The sequence below is a fragment of the Pogoniulus pusillus genome, chromosome 6 (assembly GCF_015220805.1).
Source record: "Pogoniulus pusillus isolate bPogPus1 chromosome 6, bPogPus1.pri, whole genome shotgun sequence".
Taxonomy (NCBI): Eukaryota; Metazoa; Chordata; class Aves; order Piciformes; family Lybiidae; genus Pogoniulus; species Pogoniulus pusillus.
The window spans coordinates 33,203,222-33,214,508 of record NC_087269.1 but is presented as its reverse complement, the minus strand read 5'-3'; the positions used below and the strand labels follow the sequence as shown (position 1 = coordinate 33,214,508).

At 45.6% G+C, this 11,287-nt stretch overlaps 1 long non-coding RNA gene across 2 annotated transcripts in view; it reads left to right on the top strand.

Annotated features, from left to right (window-relative positions):
- Positions 1-9,512: 9,512 nt before the first annotated feature.
- The window catches only part of LOC135176248 (uncharacterized), a 31,730-nt gene continuing 29,955 nt past the window's right edge, over positions 9,513-11,287 (top strand). For both annotated transcript variants that reach the window (XR_010302580.1, XR_010302579.1), the window contains exons 1-2: positions 9,513-9,601; positions 10,007-10,172. This is a non-coding gene — a long non-coding RNA (uncharacterized LOC135176248). The remainder of the gene's footprint in view (positions 9,602-10,006; positions 10,173-11,287) is intronic.

Below are 11,287 nucleotides of genomic sequence, written 5' to 3'. Positions count from 1 at the left end.
TCCATTGGGCCGCTGCCGGCCCGCTAGGGAGGGGCCGGGGATATCCCCGGCCGCGGCCCGGGAGGAGGGGGCAACGGCGCGGTGTGGCGCGGCTGGAGGAGGGAGGGGCGGGGACGGGACGGCAGGAGGAGGGGATGTGCCGCCCACGCAGCCGCGCCTCCGCCTCTGGCGGGGTCTGGGGTCCTCGTCAGCGGGTTTTGGGGCGCAGCGGTGAGCAGCGCGCCCGGGGGTCACCTGCGCTCGGGCCAGGCCCCACTGTAGGGTGAGTGGTGGTGCTGAGGGAGGATCGGCAATGATTGTGTGGTGTCAGGTGAAGTACGCAACAGGCGGGCCGACGGCCCATCAAAATGTCACAGCTCTGCCCAAAAGCGATCCCCCTGAAACATGCCTGTGTGCGCGGCGGGAAAGAGCAAGCCCAAGTTTTACCGGCATTGCCTGGGTATGCCGCTGGCTCAGCGTGGCTGAAAAGTCTTGCTGTAGCGAGGAGGGCTTCGAATTTCAGCTCGGCCGTTTTTCGAGACAGCATTAGACCGGCCCAGCGCTTTGGGCTGCGCTGCTCCACCAGGAACCGGATTGCGCGCCCCTCACCCTCATGCGTAATCGTGTTACCTGCACCCGGCCTTCCACGGCTCGGTTTCACCACAAAGAGTTTAAGCCCAAAAGCAGGCACTAGCCGGCTTGTTTCTCCTGCATCTAAGACATCCTTTCTGACAGCAACGTTCTGCTGCCTGTCACACGTTCCAACAAAGCGTTCCAAAGTTTTCTATTTCGATTATTCACTGCCACACGATGCTCCGGCAGCGCCGTGCCTGAATCCCAGGAGGTCTCTGAAGTGCACCTTCCTTTTACCACACGGTACTGCTCCGTGGCTTTCCTTGTGCTGCCTGTCTCCTGTGCTCTCAGCTAAAGCTGAAGGTTTAGCAGGTTTCTGCTGTTTGAGATTCGCGGCTTTTCCCCGAGATTTCCCCTTTGGATTACGTCGGGATGCTTAGCGGCTTTCGGCTCGGGTTTGTGGCTTGGCGGCGAGGTTCCGTGGCTGGACGGCGGCGCGGCGCGGCTGTCGCGGGATGTGCGGCTTGCGGACGGGCTGGATTCCTGCGCTGAATCGCGGTGAGGCTTTTCAAAGGCGCGCATTTGCCGGCTCCTCGCTTCCGCTGTTTCCGCGTGGCGGGGCTCGGCTGTCGGACGGTCTCGCTCGGCTCCTGTGCAGTGCGGGCGTTTGCGGTGCGCATGCGGAGGCTGGCCGTGCGGACCGCGCTTTACTTCGGCTCATTGAAGGCATTTTGCTCCGTGCCGTTCTTAACTTTGCGGCTTTTTGCTTTTGAATCCCGTCGCTCTGCTTTAAAATAGCGCGGCTCAGATGAGGCGCTGGCAGGAGCGGCTGGGGTTGCTGAGGCAACTGGACTTTGGGGGTTGATTGCCCTTGCCTGGCTGTTTACCGAATTGAGGCTTCCCTGGGCTGAATAGGGAGCTAGTGGTTCTAGCCCTGGCTTTGAACGGAAGGCTGATAGCTCTCGCCCAGGCTTTGTATAGAGGGCTGATAGCTCGGCCAGATCTTTTGTATTAGCTACTGTATTAGCTGATGTGCCATCAAAAAAACTCTGATTTTGAAATTCCAAATTTTCAATCTCTCTCTCTAGGCTCAGGTTTTTTTCATCCACGTTTTTTAGTGTCTGCACTAGACAGGCAACCAGGGTTAAAGTGTGATTTTCTCGAGGGTCTTTTGCTAGTTTTTCAAATAAGATTTTGGGCTGGCAGCAAACTTTAGCTGCCCATTCTAGCCCATATCCTGTGATATTATACCCCAATTTATGCAATGTCTCCATCACTGTGTAATCCTGATGACTACGCCAGTTTGTCACGGAGGGTTATTCTGCCGCCTCTGACGATTGTGGCGGGGGGGAGAAATTAACTGGTGCGAGATAATGTTCTATAAAAATATGGGTTTATAAAATTCAATATTCTGAACTCTCGCCGCCCCCAACCACTGTATTTTAATATTTTAAAGGATCTTACATGGTTATGAAAGACATTCTAGGAGTAGTATCCAACCATAACTTATTAATAACTAGCAAACAGTTCAAACTATAAACAGAGAGAGGAGTTTCCTTGCAGCTTAATGCCACTTGGGGTCTATATACTATTTGCACAGCAGAGTGGGCGGAAAGCTCTTCCTGCTGTATGGCAGGAGGCAATAGAAATTACAGAGGCATTAAAGCATTTACTCACAAATTATGATTAATTATCAACCACCCTCCGGGGCTACATCACATCACATTTCAAGTGTCCAAACTTCAGGGGAGTCTTTGCCCGTGGACTTTGAGGCTGGAATCCTCCCGGCTTCTGGGAAAAGGAGAATCTTCCTGGTGTCTGGGGAAATGCCAATCTCTGACCTTGTTCTCCTGGCGAAGGATGCAGTCTCTGTCCTTGTCTCCTGGCTTCTTCTGGACGCTCTGTCCAGGGACTGTTGGCAGGACCTCAGGTGCAGAAGGAGTACGATGCTGTGCAGACTGAGCACAGTTTCACACTGGCTAGCAGGCCAATCACGTGCAGACAGGTGGGGTCTGCTCCTGGTTAACTCAGCAGCAGTGGCACCCTTACCAGGCAATAATAAGGCAGTGGGCATTCAACAGGGTGCACAGCTACACAGGAGTCTGAGCTCCATAGGTAAAGGCAGGCAATACAGGATCTGGTCCTGATAACTCACTGCAGTGTCGTGCAGGTGTGCACAGCTGGCTGGGAGATTATGTGAGATACTGTCTCCGTAATAACAGTGCTGGTGAGTCTAGGCCTAATAATGAGCAAGTGAGCCTGAACGTGACCGAGTGAGCCTGAACGAGGTCGAGTGGGTGTGAGTGTGTGCAATGCAGGGGAGCCCGAGCACGTTGTTTACCTGTGTGCCCCCATTCATTAAATGTGGACTGAGATTAATGGCCCCTTGGCCACTAGAATGGCCAATCAGGTTGGCAGTCAGCCAAACCTTACCATAATAGGCTAAAGGCACAGGCCTGGACTTCCCAAATACGGTCAACACACAGGCCTAGCACCCGGCAAGCATGAGCTGGGCGTGTGGGCTTACACAGACATGTTTACAACCACATTACACAACCTGGACCCTGGGCAGGCCAGACTTCATGGCACCAGGCCTGTTGTGCCCCTTTCATCCATTTAATGCGTTCACCTCTGGTTTGGACAGCAAAAACATGTCCAGGCAAGGCATAAAGGAGCCTATTTTCGGGCCTTGGAGCTCTCCACAACACTGCCTTCTAGATGGCAGGACCAGTGTTACACAATCTAAATGCTGAGAAGTTTCTCAGGTGGTTGAGAAGTATTTCAGAAATACTGACAACACCAGTTACAGTCCACAGCAGCTACAGGGGTTGAGCACCTCCAAACAAAGCAATGCTTGGGGTATTTTCCACTCATAAACTAGTGAGATTTACAGTCATGGTACCATAGAATGGTTTAGGTTAGAAGAGACCTCAAAGATCATCCAGTTCCAACCCCCCACCATAGGCAGGGGCACCTCCCACTAGAACAGGTCGCTCAAGGCCTCATCTACCCTGGCCTTGAACACCTCCAGCCACAACCTCCCTGAGCAACCCATTTCAGTGTCTCACCACCCTCACTGTAAAGAACTTCTTCCTAACATCTAGTTTGAATCTCCTCTCTTCCAGTTTAAACCCATTAGCCCTCATCCTGTCATTGCAAGACTTTTTAAATAGCCCCTGCCCAGCCCTCCTAGGCCTTCTTCAAATACTGGAAGGCTGCTACAAGGTCTCCTCGAAGCCTTCTCTTCTCCAGCCTGAAGAGCCCCAGCTCTTGTAGCCTGTCCTCATAGCAGAGGTGCTCCAGCCCTCTGAGCATCTTTGTGGCCTTCCTCTGGACTCGCTCCAACAGTTCAATGCCTTTCTTGTGTTGGGGGCTCCAGTACTGTACACTGTACTCCAAATGGGGTCTGAGAGCAGAATAAAGGAGGAGAATCCCCTCCCTTGCCCTGCTGGCCACACTTCTCTTATGCAGCCCAGGACATGGCTGCTGTCTGGCCTGCACGTGCCACACTGCTGGCTCATGTTGAACTTTTCCTCAACCCAGACCCCCAGGTCCTTTTCCTCCAGGCTGCTCTCCAGCCATTCACCACCCAGCCTGTATCTGCGCTTGGGATTGCACTGACCCAGGTGCAGGACTTTACATGTGGCCTTGTTGAATGTCATGAGGTTGGCCTGGGCCCACCTCTCCAGCCAGTCCTGGTCTGTCTGGATGGCATCCCTGCCCTCTAGCAAGTCAACTGTGCCACACAGATTGGCACCATAGTCAGAGATTCTCAGTGTAGGATTTCCCTTTCGTTGTGTTTTATCATAACCCTTCTTTCTCATCAGTTAGTTGTGGTTGAATTCAGCAGTGCTTTGCTGTTTGGTTGGTTGGGTTTTTTTTCCAGCAGCCATGTAAACAATATAATAAGTCAAAGATCTCTTAGAAAATCATGGTGTACAGAGTTTTGTTTCTATCTTCTGAAAATCACCCTTTCATGGTGTGGTTTCAGACTAAAAAGAGGAAGTAAGCTCTTGGATTTCACATATAAAATCTGTATAAATGGTTGGAAGAAAGAAAGAGCTTTAGTGGTTAGGAGCATATATTCAGTAATATACTCAGTTGCATAAATGGTATTTCATTTCTCCGGTGTAGTGCAGTGGAAGAATAAAATGCCTGTTACATAGAAAACTTGAACTAAGTAGAAAACCACATTTTAAATGGCTGAAATAATGTTATATGTGGGTACAATTGAGGAAAATAGGTAGAAGCTGGCAGATAAAAGATCAAATGGCTAGAAAGAACACCAGCTGACGTTGACTTTGGCATATACATGTTATGTTGGCCATTTTTCTGTGGCCAGCAGCTTGATCAAAGGAAAGAATAACAGGATCTTTCTCATTTTGGCATACCATGTCTATTTTGTTACATTCTCTCCCTTTTTTTTTTTTTTGTCCTGGTGTCTTTTCCTCACCTCAAATGTACATAATACCTGCAAAGCTCAGGAAAAATGTAACTGAATGGGGAAATATTTTATTTTCACACTCAGCATATAGACAAAGTGGTATTTATTGGGATGAAATTGATCACATCAATGTAAAGGAATGTTATGAATTAGTTGATCTACTGTAATAAGTCACAGCTTTCTGGGGCTGCATAAGCCCCCCAGTTTGAGAGCAGTGTAGGGTCTCTTTGGTGGGCACCACACAGAGAGCACCATTAGATGGCTTTGGGTCTGCCTCAGGGCTGCTGTCAAAGCCTGAGGCTGGTGGGTGGCTATCTCTGCACTCCACCAGTAGAAAGAGCAATGCAATGTGACATCATGAATACAGCACAGTCTGTACTCCAGAGCTTGCATTTAATAATTATTCTTGATCTCAAATTTACCTACCTCACAACACAAAGCAAAGTGCTGTTGTTTCTGTTTTTCCTGGGGAAAAATGGTGGGAGCCACATGCAAAAAGACCAGCAAGTGAACTTCAAAGCGAGTAGGGGGGAAGGAGGGGAAATACAGAACCTTTAGTGATCTGTGGTGCTTAGAAAAGGCTTTTCTAAGGGGAGTGCTAAATATGGTCTTAGGTGTTTTGGAGAGGTTTATTACTGGTGAAAGTTAATGATGGTGGCATTTTAAGAGCCTTTATTGCATTCATCTGTTTTTTAGGTAAGAATCTCTCCTATTTTGTCTTTATGCATATTATGCCATATTCCCCATGTAGGATCCACCAACTCCAATTTCTCAGAATAATATAGTGTGTCCTGCTGTGTACTGTGCACTTAAGACCCACCAGCAAATAAATAGAAGGTTCTCCACAGCTGTTTAAAATAGACTTTTCCAATCCTAGAAATGCCCAAGATAAATTCTTTCTTGAACTGTAAGAGCAGAGAGATTCTGAAACATTATTTTAGCTATACTGAATCATGAGACCTTAAAAAGAGATTGGAAGAGATCTCAAAAAGGTCATCTAGTTCATCTCCCAACTATGCTAAGTTCATTCCTGACAGATATTTGTTTATCCACTCCTTTACAGTTTCTAATGATGAGGTCTTCGTGACCTCTCCAGGAAATTCCTGTGCTTCATTTACCATCAAGAAGTATTTTTTCCCCTTAATAAGTAACTTGGATTATTTTAGCTGCAACTTGAAGCCATTAGTTCTTATCCTGTCCACCATGGACACGGTGATGGTTATTTCTTCTTTGTAGCAAGCTTTGATGCTTGCACACCAATCCTTAATTACTAAGTCTTTGAGTTCATTCTCAGAGGTCATGTTTGTTGCTGTTCTTCAGCAAACCCTTTTCACAGGAGTCTATATCTTTCCTGAAATACAAAGCATTGCATAGCTGAGGCCTTACAGCTCTGAACAGAACTGCATGATCTCATCAGGTGTCTCACAATCTGTACTCCACTTACTAATTTGTTTGTCACACTTTTCCTACCTCCATGGCATAACATTACTGGCTTGTGTGGATGCACTATAATCCCTAGGTCCTTCTGTGAAAAAAAAAACCACTAATTGTTTTGTTGTGTATTTTTGGTGTTGATTACTCTTGCTGAGCATGGTCTCCTGGTCTTGTCCCCGTTAAATTTCATCCTCTGTTTCTTAAAGACTGTTCTCCTGATTTTTTTAACATCTGTTTGTACTAATCATAGAATCAACCAGGTTGGAAGAGACCTCCAAGATCATCCAGTCCAACCTATCACCCAGCCCTAGCCAGTCATTTAGATCATGGCACCAAGTGCCTCATACAGTCTTTTCTTGAACACCTCCAGGGACGGTGACTCCACGACCTTCCAGCCCATTCCAATGCCAATCACTCTCTCTGTGAAGAACTTCCTCCTGACATCCAGCCTATACTTCTCCAGGCACAACTTGAGACTGTGTCCCCTGCTGTACTTCTGCCATTTTATTTTTAATGCCTCTAAGAAGCATACTTTCATTTTTTTCATCTGGATCATCAGTCAAACATGGAACAGATCAGGGCCCAGAACAGAATATCACAGTCCAGTGTGATACATTCTTCCATTTTGACAGTGAAACAAACTTAACAATCCTGCATGGAGATGATTGTTCACCCATTTCTATGCCATTGATTGACATTAATTTCTGGCAATGTTGCAGAAAATAGGATTTAAACTCATCTCAAAGTCTGAAGGAAGGACTTTGCTGCTTGTCATCTTTCTACAGATGTTCCTCATCTACTATAGTAGCACATTTGTCTGATAAGATTTATTCTTGTGAGATCTATTCTGACTGTATATAGATCTTCTTACTAAGTTACTTGTTCAATCTACCTGTTCCAGTTTGTGTGATACTTTTTTTCCCCAGAATATTTGTGGAAGCAGTCTTGAAATTGACCAGGCTAAAATTTTCTCAGTTCCTTTCCTGTTTGTTTGTTTGTTTGTTCAAAGAAAGTCACTATATTTGACTTTTTAAAGTTTTTTTTTTTTTTTTTTTTTTTTTTTTTTGGTATGTCACTCATCACCAAAAAGTTTTAAAGGAAGCCATTAATGGATGTGAGAATGAGCAGGGAACTAAGTACTGCCTGGGTGAACCTGACAGAAAACCATAGGATCTAGGCTTAAGAAGTTTGCCTGATCGCACGCAAGGTGTTGACATTTGGTAACATTCAATGTGCTGTATAACCTTATATGCTCACTATTATTTATTATAGCCATGCAGTTTTTAACATCTTAATCTCTGGAGGACTTTTCAACAGACAGACTTTGTGAACCTTGCCTTTGCTGCAATGTCAGAAATGAGTGTACAAGACACAGAAACCCAGGAATTTGCCCCGTTGGAAACTGCGCTGGCAATTTCTGGCAAGAGTGCAACCTGCCCCTTCTGTCTCTCAGAAGCAACATAATAAACTCACATTCTAAATCTAATCAGAAAGCAACCACAAAGAAAGATTTAAATATTGTTAATTAGAAAAAAAAAAATATGTTGCCTAATTTGTCAGGAGAATAAGAAATAATAGCGTGAATTAACATGTAGTTGCAGATGGTACTATAAAGAGCCAGAGTGACTGAGAACATGAATACTGTACCAGCAATCAAGTTGTGCCGGGGTAGGTATAGGCTGGATGTTAGGGGGAAGTTCCTCACAGAGAGAGTGATTTCCCATTGGAATGGGCTGCCCAGGGAGGTGGTGGAGGCACCGTCCCTGGAGGTGTTCAAGAAAAGACTGGATAAGGCACTTAGTGCCATGGTTTAGTTGACTGGATAGGTCTGGGTGCTAGGTTGGACTGGATGATCTTAGAGGTCTCTTCCAACCTGGTTGATTCTATGCAGATTCTATGCAGATTCTATGCAGATTCAGAGTTAATCTCCTTGTCATGTCAGGTGTTGTGTCAAAGGAACTGCACCGTGTTGCTGTGTAAATTAGGAAAAGTAGTTTTACAATGTTTTCAGCAGCGTTTAAATACTAAATCCTGATTTTAATGACCATATTATTTCCTTACTGCAAGAGGAACTCTCTCACTTCTTTAGAAGCCACTAGAAAAAAAAAAAAAAGTCATCTTGTTTTAAGAAAATTTATTCCTGCTCTGAAACTCTCCTTCTGCCATTGTAATCTTTACAGGTGGGTTTTAGGTATTTTACATTCTTTCTCTCTGACAAATAAGCTTGAAGTGGCAGGCAGGAAAATGTGTATATTGAAAAGGGAGAGCATACTTAAAATAATTTCTGATAGAACTGACACTGAGGAGAGCTAATCACAGAATTAACCAGGTTGGAAAAGACCTCTAAGGTCATTTAGTCAAATCTAAATCACTTAGCCCTTCTAATTAACTAAACCATAGCACTAAGTGTCTCATCCAGCCTCCTCTTAAGCACCTGTTCTGAGAAGGGTATTGTGTTTCTGTATTACTTTTAACTTGTATATTTCTATATATATTTGTGATACATTGTAAATATCTGCTTGTACATTGTGCTGAGCCATAAATATAAAGCTTTGCTTCTTAACTTCCGCCTGGCTGAGTCCAGTCTGGGTGATTTCAGAAGAGTAGGGGGGCAGGTAACTCCCAAACCATCACACCATTTGTATAAGCAGATAAGGTTTACTAAATTATTATAGCGGTGCCTCAACTTAGAAAAAATATCCTTCACACAGTACAGGTACCCTCAGTCACTGAAGGCTTCCATAGTGTGTAAAGTGGTTGGTGTAATTCATGCAGTTCCACTTCAGTAGTAAAGGTTGATAGCTCCTGGAATAAGCCTTTGGTTGTCTACCAGATATCATACACAAAAATGAGATTTGAGGATTTGTTTTCTCATAGAAATCTAATATTTCATTTAATTACTGTAACATTGCCTGTACTTCATGAGTCACTGTTCTGTAAATAAACACCCAGATAGATTTAGCAATTAAAACATGCTTGCTCTTATTTCAACACAGCTACTCATCTGAGTCCTCAGCAGCCACATGTAATTACCAGAGCTCTGGGTGCATTAATAGGCTTTAATGTCCCTGACCAACCCCAGCTGAGGTCCCAGTTAGGCTCCACACCCATAGGCTCAACTCCATTTAAGTCTGGTCCCAAGCATTTGTTTTCGGTTTGAGCTACAGTGGAGTTCAGTTCCTTGTCCTACCTCTGGCTTTGTTGTGTCTTAGGAATGTGTTCCAGGCAGCTGTCTTTCTGTTCTGCTACTTGCTATCTTTGCATGGGTTCTTTGGAGACTCATTTCTGCTCCAACCGCATCCAGGAGCAGTGGCCTTGTCACACCCCACATGCCCCCAAACCTCTCTGGGCTTGGCTGCTTTCTTTTCGAGCTTTTTTTCTTCTCTTGGTGTCTGCACAAGGATGGCCCTGAGTTTCCCGGTAGTAGTGTTTTGGGCTAGGAAAGTACTCTTTGGCTTGCTATTGTGTCATGAGCCATTTGCCTTAAGGCTCATCAGACATTTGATTGAATTTCACAGAGACTACTGAGACATCAGATTCCTCTTCCTAAGGCAGGCTGTTTTTTCCCACATGCAGGTATGCAAGTTGTCCATGCAGCTGGACTTTGAGTCTGAAAAATGTCAACAACTTGAAGCCAGAACTTATGAGCTACAGAGCCTGATGGTGACTCTGCAAGGGGAACAGTGAACTGAAAATCCTGCTGCCGATGAGAAAGCTGCAGAGTGTCAGCCCAGTTCAGCAGGTCAGTTGATGTTCCCTTTTTGTCTGTGGTCAGCGCTGTGTTCTTGTGTGGCTCTAATGGCTTACAGGTGTTTTGTTCTGGGCATCTGTCTCCCCTGGGTAGCCTCATGACACTGGTTTCCTGTAGAGCAGAGCTCATTCTGTGACTCTCTGATGGGTCTTGGTGATTCATCAATACATTTGAGACTTGTGGTAGGACTCGTTATCAGCACACTGTTCTGTGTGATCTCTTGAGTTAGTGCAAAATTGCACCTGGATTGGTGTTATCCTATGCTCCTGCCTTGCTGAGCAGCCCTGCCCTTACTGTTCCCTGGTAGGAACTTCCCTCTTCTTGTAAGATTGCCCCTTATTAGCTCTTGTCCTTGATTTTTGACAGAGCCCTGCTTCCCAGTGGGTATATGTCAATGCTGCAAGTTGTCTATTTGTGTCTGAAATCACAGATCAGAAAATGTTAGGGGTTGGAACAGACCTTGAAATGGATCATCCAATCCAACTACCCTGCCAGAGCAGGATCACCTATAGTAGGTCATAAGAACACATCCAGGCAGGTTTTGATGTCTCCAGAGAAGGAGACTCCACAACCTCTTTGGGCAGCCTGCTGCAGGGCTTTAGCACCCTCATAGAGAAAAAGTTTTTCCTTATGTTTACATGGACCTTATATGCTTCAGCTTGCACCCACTGCTGCTTGTCCTATCATTGGACATCACTGAGAAGAGCCTGACTCCATCCTCCCAACACGTGCCCTTCACATCTTTATGAACATGAATGAAGTCACCTCTCAGTCTCCCCTTCTCCAGGCTAGAGACCCATCTCCCTTAGCCTTTCCTCATGAGGGAGATGTTCTACTCTCTGTATCACCTTTGTGGCTCTGTGCTGGACTCTTTGAAATGTCAGATGCAATGCTGGTGGGACTCTAACGAGTTCAGACTTTTTAGTAACACCTAGAGATATGGACACAGTAGCAGAAAAGCAGAATGTTGTGAGCTACCTTCTGAATTCAAGACAACTGTTTCTCTAGTACCCTTCACTCTGTCTGGGCACTTATTCCTCCAGTTTCAGCTGCCACTATTTCAAAATTTCCAGTTATTCATTGACTTATATACTTGATGCAAATAT